The 13704-nt window shown below is 38.7% G+C and overlaps 1 protein-coding gene and 1 non-coding gene across 8 annotated transcripts in view; one reads left to right on the forward strand and one right to left on the reverse strand.

Moving 5' to 3' along the window:
* The window catches only part of WDR33 (WD repeat domain 33), a 107867-nt gene that overhangs the window by 14801 nt on the left and 79362 nt on the right, over positions 1 to 13704 (forward strand). Inside the window, exon 1 of one of the 7 annotated variants that reach the window (XM_042954076.1) lies at positions 4365 to 4457. The exons of the other annotated variants lie outside the window; for them this stretch is intronic. The gene's annotated coding sequence lies outside the window, so the exon portion shown is untranslated. Of the gene's footprint in view, positions 1 to 4364; positions 4458 to 13704 lie in introns of those variants that run through there. 7 annotated transcript variants of the gene reach the window in all.
* On the reverse strand, positions 6454 to 6560 carry LOC122228926. Its single transcript, XR_006206812.1, has one exon. It is a non-coding gene; the product is annotated as a U6 spliceosomal RNA (small nuclear RNA).

Raw genomic sequence — 13704 nt, forward strand, 5'->3', positions numbered from 1 at the left:
TCTGTCTCTCTCCCTGCCCCATGCATCCGTATGCCTCGTGCGTGCTCTCCCCCGCCCCCAAAATAAATAAAGTTAAAAAAAAATAAACTAAGCTCTTTGAAAAAATAAAATTGTCTTTGTTCACAGATGTGATTGTCTGTGTAGAAAATTTCAAGAGTTGGGGCGCCCGGGTGGCTCAGTCTGTTAAGCGTCCGACTTCAGCTCAGGTCATGATCTTGCGGTCCGTGAGTTCGAGCCCAGCGTCGGGCTCTGGACTGATGGCTCGGAGCCTGGAGCCTGCTTCTGATTCTGTGTCTCCCTCTCTCTCTGCCCCTGCCCCATTCATGCTCTGTCTCTCTGTGTCTCAAAAATAAATAAAACGTTAAAAAAAAAATTAAAAAAAAAAAGAAAATTTCAAGAGTTAACAAAGTATCTTTTGTAACTAATAAGTGATTATAGCGAGGTTTCAAAATACAAGATAAATATACAGAAGCCAGTTGCTTTCTTATATACCAGCAACGAACAGTTGGAATCTGGAAATAAAGCAGTGCCATCTATATTAGCACCCCCCCCCCCAAATCCCTTAGATATTAATCTTAAAAAAATGTACAAAATCTGCATGAGGAAAGCTGTAAACTCTTTGAAAGAAATCAAATAATACTTAAATGGAAAAATATTCCATATTGCATGGATAGGAAGATTCAATATTGTTCAAGCTGTCAGTTCTTTTGAATTTGATCTGTAGATTCAGTGTGATCCAATTCAAAATCCCAGCAAGCTATTTTATGGATACATCGATAAACAAAGCTCCTTTTATTCAGGTAAGTATCATTAATGGCTACTAAATGGTTGATTATTAGAGAACAGAATATTCACACATTTCTAAGGTATTACCTGAGGTACTAAACATTTTAGATATGCAGAAAAGTTGAAAGTAGTTAATACCATAGACTTGCCTCCTAGATTCAACATTTATTACAATTTTGGTGTAGTTTCTTTTTCTATTAGTTTGCTAGGCAGCCATAACACAACTGGGTTGCTTAAACAATAGTCACTTATTGGGGTGCCTGGGTGGCTTGGTCGGTTGGGCATCTGACTTTGGCTCAGGTCATGATCTCACGGTCCGTGGGTTCGAGCCCCGCGTCGGACTCTGTGCTGACAGCTCAGAGCCTGGAGCCTGTTTTGGATTCTGTGTCTCCCTCTCTCTCTGCCCCTCCCCTGTTCATGCTCTGTCTTTCTCTGTCTCAAAAATAAATAAACGTTAAAAAAAAAAAAATAGTCACTTTTATTTTACAGTTCTAAACATTTATTTGTTTTTTATTTTATTTTTTAAGTTTATTTACTTAGATATCACAAGCAGGGGAGGGTCAGAGAGAAGGAGAGAGAATTCCAAGCAGGCTCCACACCAACAGTGCAGAGCCTGATGTGGGGCTTGAACCCATGAACTATGATATGACCTGACCTGAGATGAAGAGTCAGACGCCCATCAAACTGTGCCACCCAAGTGCCCCTCTAAACATTTTTGTTTGTTTGTTTTCTATTTATTTATTTATTTTTTAAAACTTACATCCAAATTAGCATATAGTGCAACAATGATTTCAGGAATAGATTCCTTAGTGCCACTACCCATTTAGCCTATCCCCCCTCCCACTAAACATTTTTTTTTATTTTTTAAATATGAAATTTATTGTCAAATTGGTTTCCATACAACACCCAGTGCTCATCCCAAAAGGTGCCCTCCTCAATACGCATCACCCACTCTCCCCTCCCTCTCACCCCCCATTAACCCTCAGTTTGTTCTCAGTTTTTTTTTTTTCTTTTTTTAATGTTTGTTTATTTTTGAGACAGAGAGAGACAGAGCATGAACGGGGGAGGGTCAGAGAGAGGGAGACACAGAATCTGAAACAGGCTCCAGGCTCTGAGCTGTCAGCACAGAGCCCGATGTAGGGCTCGAACTCACGGACCGCGAGATCATGACCTGAGCCGAAGTCGGCCGCTTAACCGACTGAGCCACCCAGGTGCCCCTATTCTCAGTTTTTAAGAGTCTCTTATGCTTTGGCTCTCTCCCTCTCTAACCTCTTTTTTTTTTTTTTTTTTTTTTTATTTTTCTTCCCCTCCCCCATGGACTTCTGTTAAGTTTCTCAGGATCCACATAAGAGTGAAAACATATGGTATCTCTCTTTCTCTGTATGACTTATTTCACTTAGCATAACACTCTTCAGTTCCATCCATGTTGCTACAAAAGGCCGTATTTCATTCTTTCTCATTGCCACGTAGTATTCCATTGTGTATATAAACCACAATTTCTTTATCCATTCATCAGTTGATGGACATTTAGGCTCTTTCCATAATTTGGCTATTGTTGAGAGTGCTGCTATAAACATTGGGGTATAAGTGCCCCTATGCATTAGCACTCCTGTATTCCTTGAGTAAATTCCTAGCAGTGCTATTGCTAGGTCATAGGATAGGTCTATTTATAATTTTTTGAGGAACCTTCACACTGTTTTCCAGAGCGGCTGCACCAGTTTGCATTCCCACCAACAGTGCAAGAGGGTTCCCGTTTCTCCACATCCTCTCCAGCATCTATAGTCTCTTGATTTGTTCATTTTAGCCACTCTGACCGGTGTGAGGTGATATCTGAGTGTGGTTTTGATTTGTATTTCCTTGATGGGGAGTGACATTGAGCATCTTTTCATGTGCCTGTTAGCCATCTGGATGTCTTCTTTAGAGAAGTGTCTATTCATGTTTTCTGCCCATTTCTTCACTGGATTATTTATTTTTTGGGTGTGGAGTTTGGTGAGTTCTTTATAGATTTTGGATACTAGCCCTTTGTCTGATATGTCATTTGCAAATATCTTTTCCCATTCCGTTGGTTGCCTTTTAGTTTTGTTGTTTCCTTTGCTGTGCAGAAGCTTTTTATCTTCATGAGGTCCCAATAGTTCATTTTTGCTTTTAATTCCCTTGCCTTTGGGGATGTGTCAAGTAAGAAATTGCTGCAGCTGAGGTCGAAGAGGTTTTTTTGAGGAGAGAATGTGAGTGTGGGAGGGGCATAGAGAGAGGGAGACAGACGATCTGAAGCGGGCTGTGCACTGACAGTAGAGAGCCTGATGGGGGCTTGAACTCATAAGCGGTGAGATCTACCTAAGCCGAAGTTGGATGCTTAACGGACTGAACCATCCAGGCGCCCCTATTGTCTTACATTTCTGAAGACTAGGTGTCTGGGATCAAGTATCAGTGGGGCCTTGTTCCCTTTGAAGATGTTAGGGAAGGATCTGTTCCAGGCTTCTCTCCTAGTTTCTGGTAGTTCTTTAGCTTGTGCTGGCATAACTCCAATCTTTATGTGTGTCCAAATCCCCATGCCCCCTTTTTTTTTTCCAAACAAAAGGCATTTATTCTCTCACAGTTCTGGAGGCTAGAAGTCCAGAATTTCCCCTTTTTATCAGGACACCAATCACGTTGAATTACAGGCTCATCCTACTCCATATGACTTCATACTAACTAATGACATCTGCAATGACCCTAGTACCCAGTAAGGTACTAAGGGTTAGAGCTTCAACTTAAGGATGTTGAGGGGGAATGTAATTTAATCCATAACATTCTGTCTCTACATACATACATACGTACATACATGTTTTTGAACCATTTGAGAGTAATTGCAGACATGACACATATTGCTTCAGCATACAGTAGTAACATGCAGTATCGTATCTAAGAAAATTAGTCATAGTTCCCTATTATTATGTAATATCTGTTCTACATTCAGCTGGTCTTTGATAGCTGTTTTTTTCAAACACCAGGACCTAATCAAGGTTTATATGTTCGATTTGGTTGGCTCCTAAGTCTTGTTTATTTAAAAAATTTTTTTTGATGTTTGTTTATTTTTGAGAGACACAGAGTGAGAGTGGGGGAGGGGTAGAGAGAGAGACACACACATACACAGAATCTGAAGCAGGCTCCAGGCCCTGTATGTCTTGTTTATTTAGAGCAGTCGTCCTTTTTATTTTTATTTTATTTTATTTATTTATTAAAAAAAATTTTTTTTAATGTTTATTTCTGAGACAGAGACAGAGCATGAGTGGGGGAGGGGCAGAGAGAGAGGGAGACACAGAATCAGAAGCAGGCTCCAGGCTCTGAGCCCCAGTGCAGGGCTTGAACTCATGAACTGTGAGATCATGACCTGAGCCAAAGTCGGTCGCTCAATCGACTGAGCCACCCAGGCGCCCCTTTATTTTATTTATTTTAAAGTTTATTTATTTTGAGAGGGGGAGAGAGAGTGAGCACCAGGGAGGGGCACAGAGAGAGGAAGAGAGAATCCCAAGCAGGCTCTACACTGTCAGGGCAGAGCCTGATGCAGGGTTTGAACTTATGAACAGTGAGATCATGACCTGAGCCAAAGTCCAGAGTCGGATGCTTAACGGACTGAGCCACCCAGACGCACCCATCCAAGAGTATTAATACAGAAGGCTGTATTAATATACGTGAGTATATATACAGAAGGCTCTTGATGGATAGTTAAGAGGGCTGTTTACATTAGTTGTCTCTGTTATAGTTATTCTGGCAAATGGACTTTATCTTTTTGTGTATCTCAGGGATTGTGTCACCACCTCAAAATGTTTATTTTATATGTGCAACACATATTCTGTATTTTAAGTTTTGACTATCTGGAACATACCCTTTCAATCTGGTGAAAATTCTCTTAGCTCATTCTCTGTAATATAGAAATACAACAATTAATGTTGTTCTCTGTGCAGATACTTTGCAGGTTCTCTACTGCATAGTTACTGTTTTTTCATTTGTAATTAGTAAGTATCTTGGAGTAGATACTTTGGAATTATGTAAAATATACTGTTCTCAAACTTCTGCCTATGAATTTTCTTAATCCATTGGTGGATCCTGTCTGCAGCAAAGTATTATTGGGTGTTCCAATGGTGATTTTCTGTTAGTGTGTGTATATATATATATATATATATATTTTTTTTTTTTTTTTTTAATTTTTTCTTTTTAACGTTTATTTATTTTTGAGACAGAGAGAGACAGAACATGAACGGGGGAGGGTCAGAGAGAGAGAGGGAGACACAGAATCTGAAACAGGCTCCAGGCTCCGAGCTGTCAGCACAGAGCCCGACGCGGGGCTTGAACTCACGAACCGCTAGATCATGACCTGAGCCGAAGTTGGACGCTTAACCGACTGAGCCACCCAGGTGCCCCTGTTAGTATATATTTTAACATATATATATATATATATATATATATATATATGTATATATATATGACAATTTTTATATGTGCCAGGCTGTATGCAAGGCATTGGAAATACAGAGATTAAAAACATTCAGTCTGGGGTATTTGGGTGGCTCAGTCAGTCAAGCTTCAGTCTGGGGTACTTGGGTGGCTCAGTCAGTCAAGCTTCCGACTTCAGCTCAGGTCACATTACAGCTTGTGAGTTCGAGCCCCGTATCAGGCTCTGTGCTGATAGCTCCGCACCTGGAGCCTGCTTTGAATTCTTTGTTCCCCCCGCCCCCGCTCATTCTGTGTGTGTGTGTGTCTCAAAAAGAAATAAACATTAAAAAAAAAAAAAAAAAGAAACATTCAGTCCTTGGGACGCTTGGATGGCTCAGTTGATTAAGTCTGACTTTTGGTTTCAGCTCAGGTCATGATCTCTCAGGTTTGTGAGATCAAGCCCTGCATTGGGCTTTGTTGGCAGTGCAGAGTCTGCTTGGAATTTCTCTCTCACCTCTTTCTCTGCCCCTCCCCCATGCTCTCTTTCAAAGTAAATAAATAAACTTAAAAAAAAAAAAAAACTTAAAACCCCATGCTGTCCTTGCTTACAAGGAATTTGAAGTTTAGGTAGAAAGATTGTGTGTGTGTGTGTGTGTGTGTGTGTGTGTGTGTGTGTGTGTTTACCAGTGTGATGTATGCTTTCTAGGATTATGCATAGTATATTTTGGGAGTTCAAAGACTGCTGAATAAATTGAGCATAATAGGTAAGAATAAATTAACAAAAAATTGAGAGCATCAGTATAGGAATATATTAACTAACAGTGGTTTGGTTGTAGTTAACAGTGGTTGTGGGAGTATTTGGCAAAGTTAGAGATATTAGAGAAGCATTTTTATTTTTTTGAAGAGTTTTGTTGTTGTTCACTTGAGAGAGAACATGGTCAGGGGAGAGGGAGTGAGTCCCAAGCAGGCTCTGTACTATGCAGGGTTGGACCCCACAAACTGTGAGATCATGACCCAAGGTGAAATCAAGAGTTGGGCACCCAAATGACTGAGCCACCCAGGTGCCCCCAGAAGAGCATTTTAAAAAGAAAACACCATTCCTACCTTCTTGTAAAAGTAATCCACATCTGTTGTGGACAGCTTAGAAAAACTGAAGGTATAAAGAAGACAGCAAAATTTTACCGTAACTCCCATGCTTTGTTGCCTTTCTTATGTGTTCCTTCCCATTTTTCTGCCTCCCCCCCCCCCCTTTTTTTAAATACGGAACGTTTCACGGATTTGTGTGTCATTCTTGTGCAGGGACCATGCTAATCTTCTCTGTATTGTTCCAGTTTTAGAATATGTGCTGCTGAAGTGAGCACCTATTTTTTGGCTTTTGCGCAAAAGTGTATGGTTCTTTTAAAGTAATTGTAATTATTCACAATCTGATTTTTCCACTTAACATTAGATCATGTGCAATTTGTTTAAAATATTTCGAGATTTTAAATGGTTATATAAAATTTCGTGTTACAGATAGGTTGAAGTAATAGTCTTTTTTTTCCTCTCTGCTGCTTATGCCTGTGAACTTGACTGAAAGATTTTTTTGCAAGACAAAATTTTTTGTAAGACATTTTTTGTTTGCCTCTGTTCATCTCTATTAAATCATAGAATGGTTTTCTGAAATTTGTAAATATACAAAGGTACTTTTGGAAATCACAGCCAGTTGTAACCTGGTTTAAAAATAGCAAAAGTTTTCTTGAATATCAAATACAGGATTATAATTCATAATCATTCTGTGCTTTACAAATTTTAAGTATTGAGTGATATTAGTGGTCCTTAATTTTATTCCTTCATTTTAGAAATCAAAATATTGGGGTGCCTGGGTGGTTCAGTCAGTTGAATGTCTGACTCTTGATTTCAGCTCAGGTCTTGATCTTGCAGTTTGTGAGATTGAGCCCTGCATCGGGCTCTGCATTGACAGTGCTGAGCCTGCTTAGGATTTTCTCCTCTCTCTGTTTGCCCCCCTCCCTCCAAAAAAAAACTTTATTAAAAAAATGTTTTTTTAATGTTTTTATTTTTGAGAGAGAATGCGAGCCGGGGGAAGGGCAGAGAGAGACGGAGATACAGAATCAGAAGCAGACTCCAGGTTCTGAGCTTTCAGCACAGAGCCCGACGTGGGGCTCGAACCAATAAGCTGTGAGATGACCTGAGCCAAAATCGGATGCCCAACTGACTGAGCCACCCAGGAGCCACCCAAAAAAACTTTAAAAAAGAAATCACAGTGTCAAAAAGTTCTCCAGCATTGGCAGGGAAGTTATCAGAGCCTCAAATAGAGTCTTAGTTAGCTTTCCTAGTTCCTTATACTTTTTATTCAAATGCTTTGTACTCCTCTCCCCCCAAGGCTTAGGTGTTCTGTGGAGGAGTTGTGAATAGTATTAGAGTGGTACAATTTTCTTGTGTATCTTGAACTTGCTTCTAAGACTGACTTGAGGAAGGGGCTCTTATAGTTGGAAGAGATTAAAAAGAGAATGAGAACATTCTTGCACTGTCTTTCCCATCCAATTCTATTATTTTTTCCCTGTTAATAGTAAGTATTCCCAGCTCTAGTTGATTCCTGTTATTCATGGCAATAATATTTTGTGATATTGTTATGACACTGAATTAGCAAATACTAAATGGTTGTTCCTAGGGGAAATACAGGGTTAGATTCTTGTGAGCCTTGGATGACATTTGCATAAGACCAGCTGAAACATAATCTTATGTGTGCTTCTGTATAAAAATACCAGGGGCACCTGGGTGGGTCAGTCACTTAAGCACCTGACTTTGGCTCAGGTCATGATCTCACAGCTTGTGAGCTCGAGCCCCGCATTGGGCTCTGTGCTGACAGCTCAGAGCCTGGAGCCTGCTTCAGATTTTCTGTCTCCCTCTCTCTCTGCCCCTCACCCACTCGCACTGTGTCTTTCCCTCTCTCTCAAAGATAAATATTTAAAAAAATTTTAAAAATACTTTTAAAAAATCCAGCAATGAGATTTTTTAAAGGTAAACCATCCAAGCAGTTTTTATTCATTGATACTCATAAATACATACAGCTTCATTAGAGATTTCAGTTTTCCTCTTCAGTTTGAATGTGGATTATTAGGAGAGCCTTTTGCATGTCACGGTACAGGAAACAGAGATCACCCCTGCACTGCTACTTACGTTTACCTGTTAGAAGTAAAAATTAGTTGAGATGATTGTATATATTTTCTCTCTTCCTTTGAATGTCCACCAGTGTCACAAGAGTGACAGACCTGAAATTATAATCACCAAACAAACCCAAGGTAATTGTTGTCCACTTCCATTGGCAAATACAGCATAGAGGACATTGTCTGTGAATTGAGATCTTATTAAAGAAGAGATGGTGGAGGCTCATTTCCTTTACTAAGCATTGAGACATTTAAGTAAATCATATTCTTAGTGGAACATTTAGGAAGTTGTTAAAAACATTTACAAAGAGTTTTGTAATGTGGAAAACTCTTAAATTGTAATTGTTAATGTGAAAAAAGAATAAAAATGTACATAATCCACAATTGTACACATGATTAATGGCAAATGGTGGTATGTTTATTTTCTACTTTATTTTCTCCTCTTTTGTTTTAAATGTTTATTTATTTTTGAGAGGGGGGGAAGGGCAGAGAGAGAGGGAGGCAGGAGATCCAAAGTGGGCTTTGTGCTGACAGCAGAGAGCTAGATGTGGGGTTCAAACCCACAAACTGTGAGATCATGACCTGAGCTGACATCAGATGCTTAACTGACTAAGCCATCCAGATGCCCCTATTTTCTCCTCTTTTATCAGATAATCTGTTATTACCATGTGTTGTTTTCACAGTGGACCAAGGCTTAAAAATATACAAATTATGTAATAGACAATACAGATTTGACTCAGCATATATAATGGGATCATCAGTATCCATAATAATGTGATATTGAGATGGAACAGGATCTTCAAGTGACTTCTAATAGTCGTTAGAGAGGGATTAATTTGTTCATTTAGGTTTTTTATGAGCTCTGAAAGATGCAGACTTTTAAAAACCTCCGTGTTCATCATCAGCAGTAATAAAGAGATTTTCTTAACCATATAGCAGTAAGAAAAGAAAACTAGCAATAATTACCTAATATTAATTAATATGTATTCTGTTTATCTAATGTGGCAGATAAATTCTATTTACCTAACTTTATTTACCCAGGTTACCTAATTGAACTATATATAAATTCAATAAATTATTTTGTATAACTTTTTTTGCACTATATTTTTAAAATTCTGGTATACTTGACATATAACATTATATTAGTTTCATGTGTACAAATAATTCAGTATTTGCATATGTTGAAAAATGATCACCACAAATTTAGTAATAGCCATCACCTCACATAGTTACAAATTTTTTTTTCTTGTGATGAGAACTTTTAAGATCTGTCTTAGCAGCTTTCACATATGCAATACAGTATTGTTAATGAGTGTCCATTAACAAGTGTCCGTTACATCCCCATGACATATTTATTTTATAACTAGAAGTGGTGTACCTTTTGATCCCCTTCACCCATGTCTCCCACCTTCATCCCCTGCCTCTGGTCACCACCAGTCTGTTAATCTGTTTTCTTAAATGTATGAACTTGGCCTTTGTTTGTTTGTTTTGTTTTTAGATTCCACATGTAAGTTTCACCTATACAGTATTTGTCTTTTTCTGACTTATTTTACTTAGCATAGTTTCCTCAAGGTCCATCCATGTTGTTGAAACTGGCAATTCTTTTTTATGTTGAAACTCCATTCTTTTTTATGGCCAAATATTGTATTGCACACACACACACACACACACACACACACATACACACACACACACACACAGATTTTCTTTATCCTTTCATCTGTTGATGGACACTTAGGTTGTAAACATGGGGTACATATATCTTATTAAATTAGTAGTTTTATTTTCTGTGGATAATTACCCAGAAGTAGAATTCCTTGATCCTGGGGTAGTTCTGTTTTTAATATTTTGAGGAACCTTTATCCTGTTTTCCGTAGTAGCTATACCAATTTACATTCCCACCAGCAATGAATGTACAAGGTATCCCTTTTCTCCACATCCTCACTGACACTTGTTTAACATTTTCTTTTTTTAAATCAGGGTTCCATCAAGGTTAGTTACATTAAAAAAAAATTTTTTTTAATGTTTATTTATTTTTGAAAGAGCGTGTGTGCGAGTGGGGAAGGGACAGAGAGGGAGGGAGGCACAGAATCCGAAACAGGCTCCAGGCTCTGAGCTGTCAGCAGAGAGCCTGATATGGGGCTCGAACCCATGAACCTCGAGATCATGACCTGAGCTGAAGTCAGGTGCTTAACTGACTGAACCACCTAGGCGCCCCCAAGGTTAGTTTATCTAAACAGATAAACAGTCACATAATCTGGAATAAGTCTTCCTTTTCTCTTCCAGTATTGTGTAAGCACATGTGAAAGGACAGTTTTTTTGACAGTCATATTTTCCATTTAAAATTAATTTTGGTTAAAAGTATTAAAAATGGTATTCCAAATAAAATAGTTGTTAGACTTGTGCCTTATTTGTCTGTGTGTTTGAAATAATGTACTAGTGAAACTGTCAGTTCTCCAGAAATAACTGTATTGAACTGAATTCTCCATTTGGAGAGACCTATCACATAGATGTCAAGCATGTAAGCATGTTTTTCAGTCTTACAGAGCTTCCAGCTAAAAACTATCCCAAGTTTTTGGTTGAAAACTTAATCCCAAATAGAATATGCAATTAAACTTGTATTTTTGTCATTTATAAATGGATACTATCTACTCATTAAAGGAGATCAAATAGGACCCTTACTGCTTTAGAATGATAATACATAATACTATATACTGAAATGGAAAAATATGTTCTTGTGGACGGAGAGAGGGTACAAGTGAGCAAGGGACAGAGAGAGAGAGAGAATCCCAGGGACAGAGGAGAGAGAGGGAGGAAGGGAGAGAGAGAGAAGCGGGGCTTATTTGAAGTGGGCCTTGTGTTTTACTTGAAGCGGGGCTTGAGCTCACCGGATCTGGGGTCATGCTCACCTGAAGCGGGGCACAGGCTCACCCGAAGTGGGGCTTGAGCTCCCCTGATGTGGGACTCGAACTCACAAACCATGAGATCATGACCTGAGGTGAAGTCAGATATTTAACAACTGAGCCACCCAGGTACCCTGGAAAAATATATTCTTAAAAACAAAACTGAATTCTGACTTCTGTTTTTTAAGTTGAGTGAGACGGTGAAATTTTACAGTGTTTTACATTGAGTTTTTAATACACCGGAACATTAAATACTACCAATGAAACAAATCTCATTTATTTTGGGCGGTAACACATATAATAGATGGTTCAAATAGAATTTGAACACCTACAATTCAAAAGGTGTTGAGTAAGTTTCTTCTCCTCCTTACATTAAGTCATCTAATTCCCTTCCCCAGAAGCCATCACTGATAGTGTTTCTGGCATATCTTTAAAAAAAAAAATTTTTTTTAATGTTTATTTATTTTTGAGACAGAGAGAGACAGAGCATGAATGGGGGAGGGCATAGAAAGAGGGAGACACAGAATCGGAAGCAGGCTCCAGGCTCTGAGCCATCAGCCCGGAACCCGACACGGGGCTCGAACTCACGGACCGCGAGATCGTGACCTGAGCTGAAGTCGGACGCTTAACCGACTGAGCCACCCAGGCGCCCCTGGCATATCTTTTTATAAGTGATACAAGCATAAACAAATTTGAGAGTGTTTATAGCATACCACTGGCCTGCTTTGTTTGTTTGTTTGTTTCATTCCAACCAAGATAGTTTTATTTATTTGTTCTTTTTAGATTCTGTGGAATTTCCCATTTCTTTCTAAGGTGTATATTCATCAAGTTGAAAGCATAACTTTATTATTTTCATAAATAAATTTGGAAAGCTTAGGAATTGGTCAGGTTTTATTGGTTATGTTTCTTGTGAAATTTCTTGTAATTTGTAATAATATCTTAAATTAATAATTTCTTGTAATTTGTAATATCTTAAATTAATAATGTACTTCATAGTTTGTAATAAGTTCTTCTGTGCTAGTTATTTGAATTTAATTCTGTATAGCAGTGGCAAGTTTTCAAATTAAGGTCAGAACTACTTTCATAATACTAAGATATTATTAGGCCTTTTTACTATGTTGACATTTGTATGTATGGTGTGAAAGCAGTAATGGATAAAGCTCTTGGCTCCTTAGCATGGTTCAAGGCAGTGGTATCAAATTTCTACTAATAGTCATTTTATGTATACTACCACCTTATACTGGTAGTTGGAAAGAAAAAAAGTCAATTTCACCTGAGAATGTTATTGGTAAAACATTAAAAATAATTTAATTAAATATCAACCCTTGAGAATATATATATATATATATATATATATATTTTTAATGTTTATTTCTGGGAGAGAGAGACAGAGAGGGAGGGAGACAGAGAATCCCAAGCAGGTTCCACACTGTCAGTGCAGAGCCCAACTTGGGGCTCGAACTCACTAATTGTTAGATCATGACCTGAGCCGAAATCAAGAGTTTGATACTTACCTGACTGAGCCACCCAGGCGCCACTTTGGTTTTGCGTTTTTAATTTATTTAATTAATTTTTTAAATGTTTGCTTATTTTTGACAGAGCACCGATGGGGGAGGGGCAGAGAGAGTGGGAGACACAGAATCTGAAGCAGGCTCCAGGCTCTGAGCTGTCAGCACAGAGTGTGTTGCAGTGCTCAAACCAATGAACCGCAAGATCATGACCTGAGCTGAAGTCTGATGCTTAACCAACTGTGTCACCCAGGCGCCTCTAATTTATTTTATTTTAAAATTTATTTATTTATTTTGAGAAAGAGAATGCGTGTATGCCCAGGGGAGGGGCAGAAAGAGAGGGGGAGAGAGAATCCCAAGCAGGGTCCGCATGGCCAGCATGGAGGCTGATGTGGGGCTCAAACTCACAAACCCATGAGATCGTGACCTGAGCTGAAATCAAGAGTCAGATACTTAACTGACTGAACCACCCAAGTGCCCCAATTTGTTTTTTATTATTATTATAATTATTTTTATTTTTTATTTATCCAAAGTGGGCTCCACACTGACAGCAGAGAGCCTGATGTGGGGCTCCAACTCACAAGCTGTGAGATCATGACCTGAGCCTAAGCTGGATGCTTAACCAACTGAGCCACCCAGGCCTCCTTCTCCCTCAAGTTATTTTAATTCCAGTATAGTTAACACACAGTGTTATATTCGTTTCAGATGTACAGTGTAGTGATTCACCTATTCCATACATCATCCAGTGTGCATTATGACAAGTGTACTCCTTAATCCCCATTACCTGTATCACCCATCCTCCCACCCACCTTGAATATATGTTTTTTTAAATAGAGCGTTCTGTGGATTAAATCATGTCTCTGTAAAATTTATATGTTGAGGCCCTAACCCCCAATGTGATGGGATTTGGAAATCTGGCCTTTGGGAGAT

The sequence above is a fragment of the Panthera leo genome, chromosome C1 (genome assembly GCF_018350215.1).
Source record: "Panthera leo isolate Ple1 chromosome C1, P.leo_Ple1_pat1.1, whole genome shotgun sequence".
NCBI lineage: Eukaryota > Metazoa > Chordata > Mammalia > Carnivora > Felidae > Panthera > Panthera leo.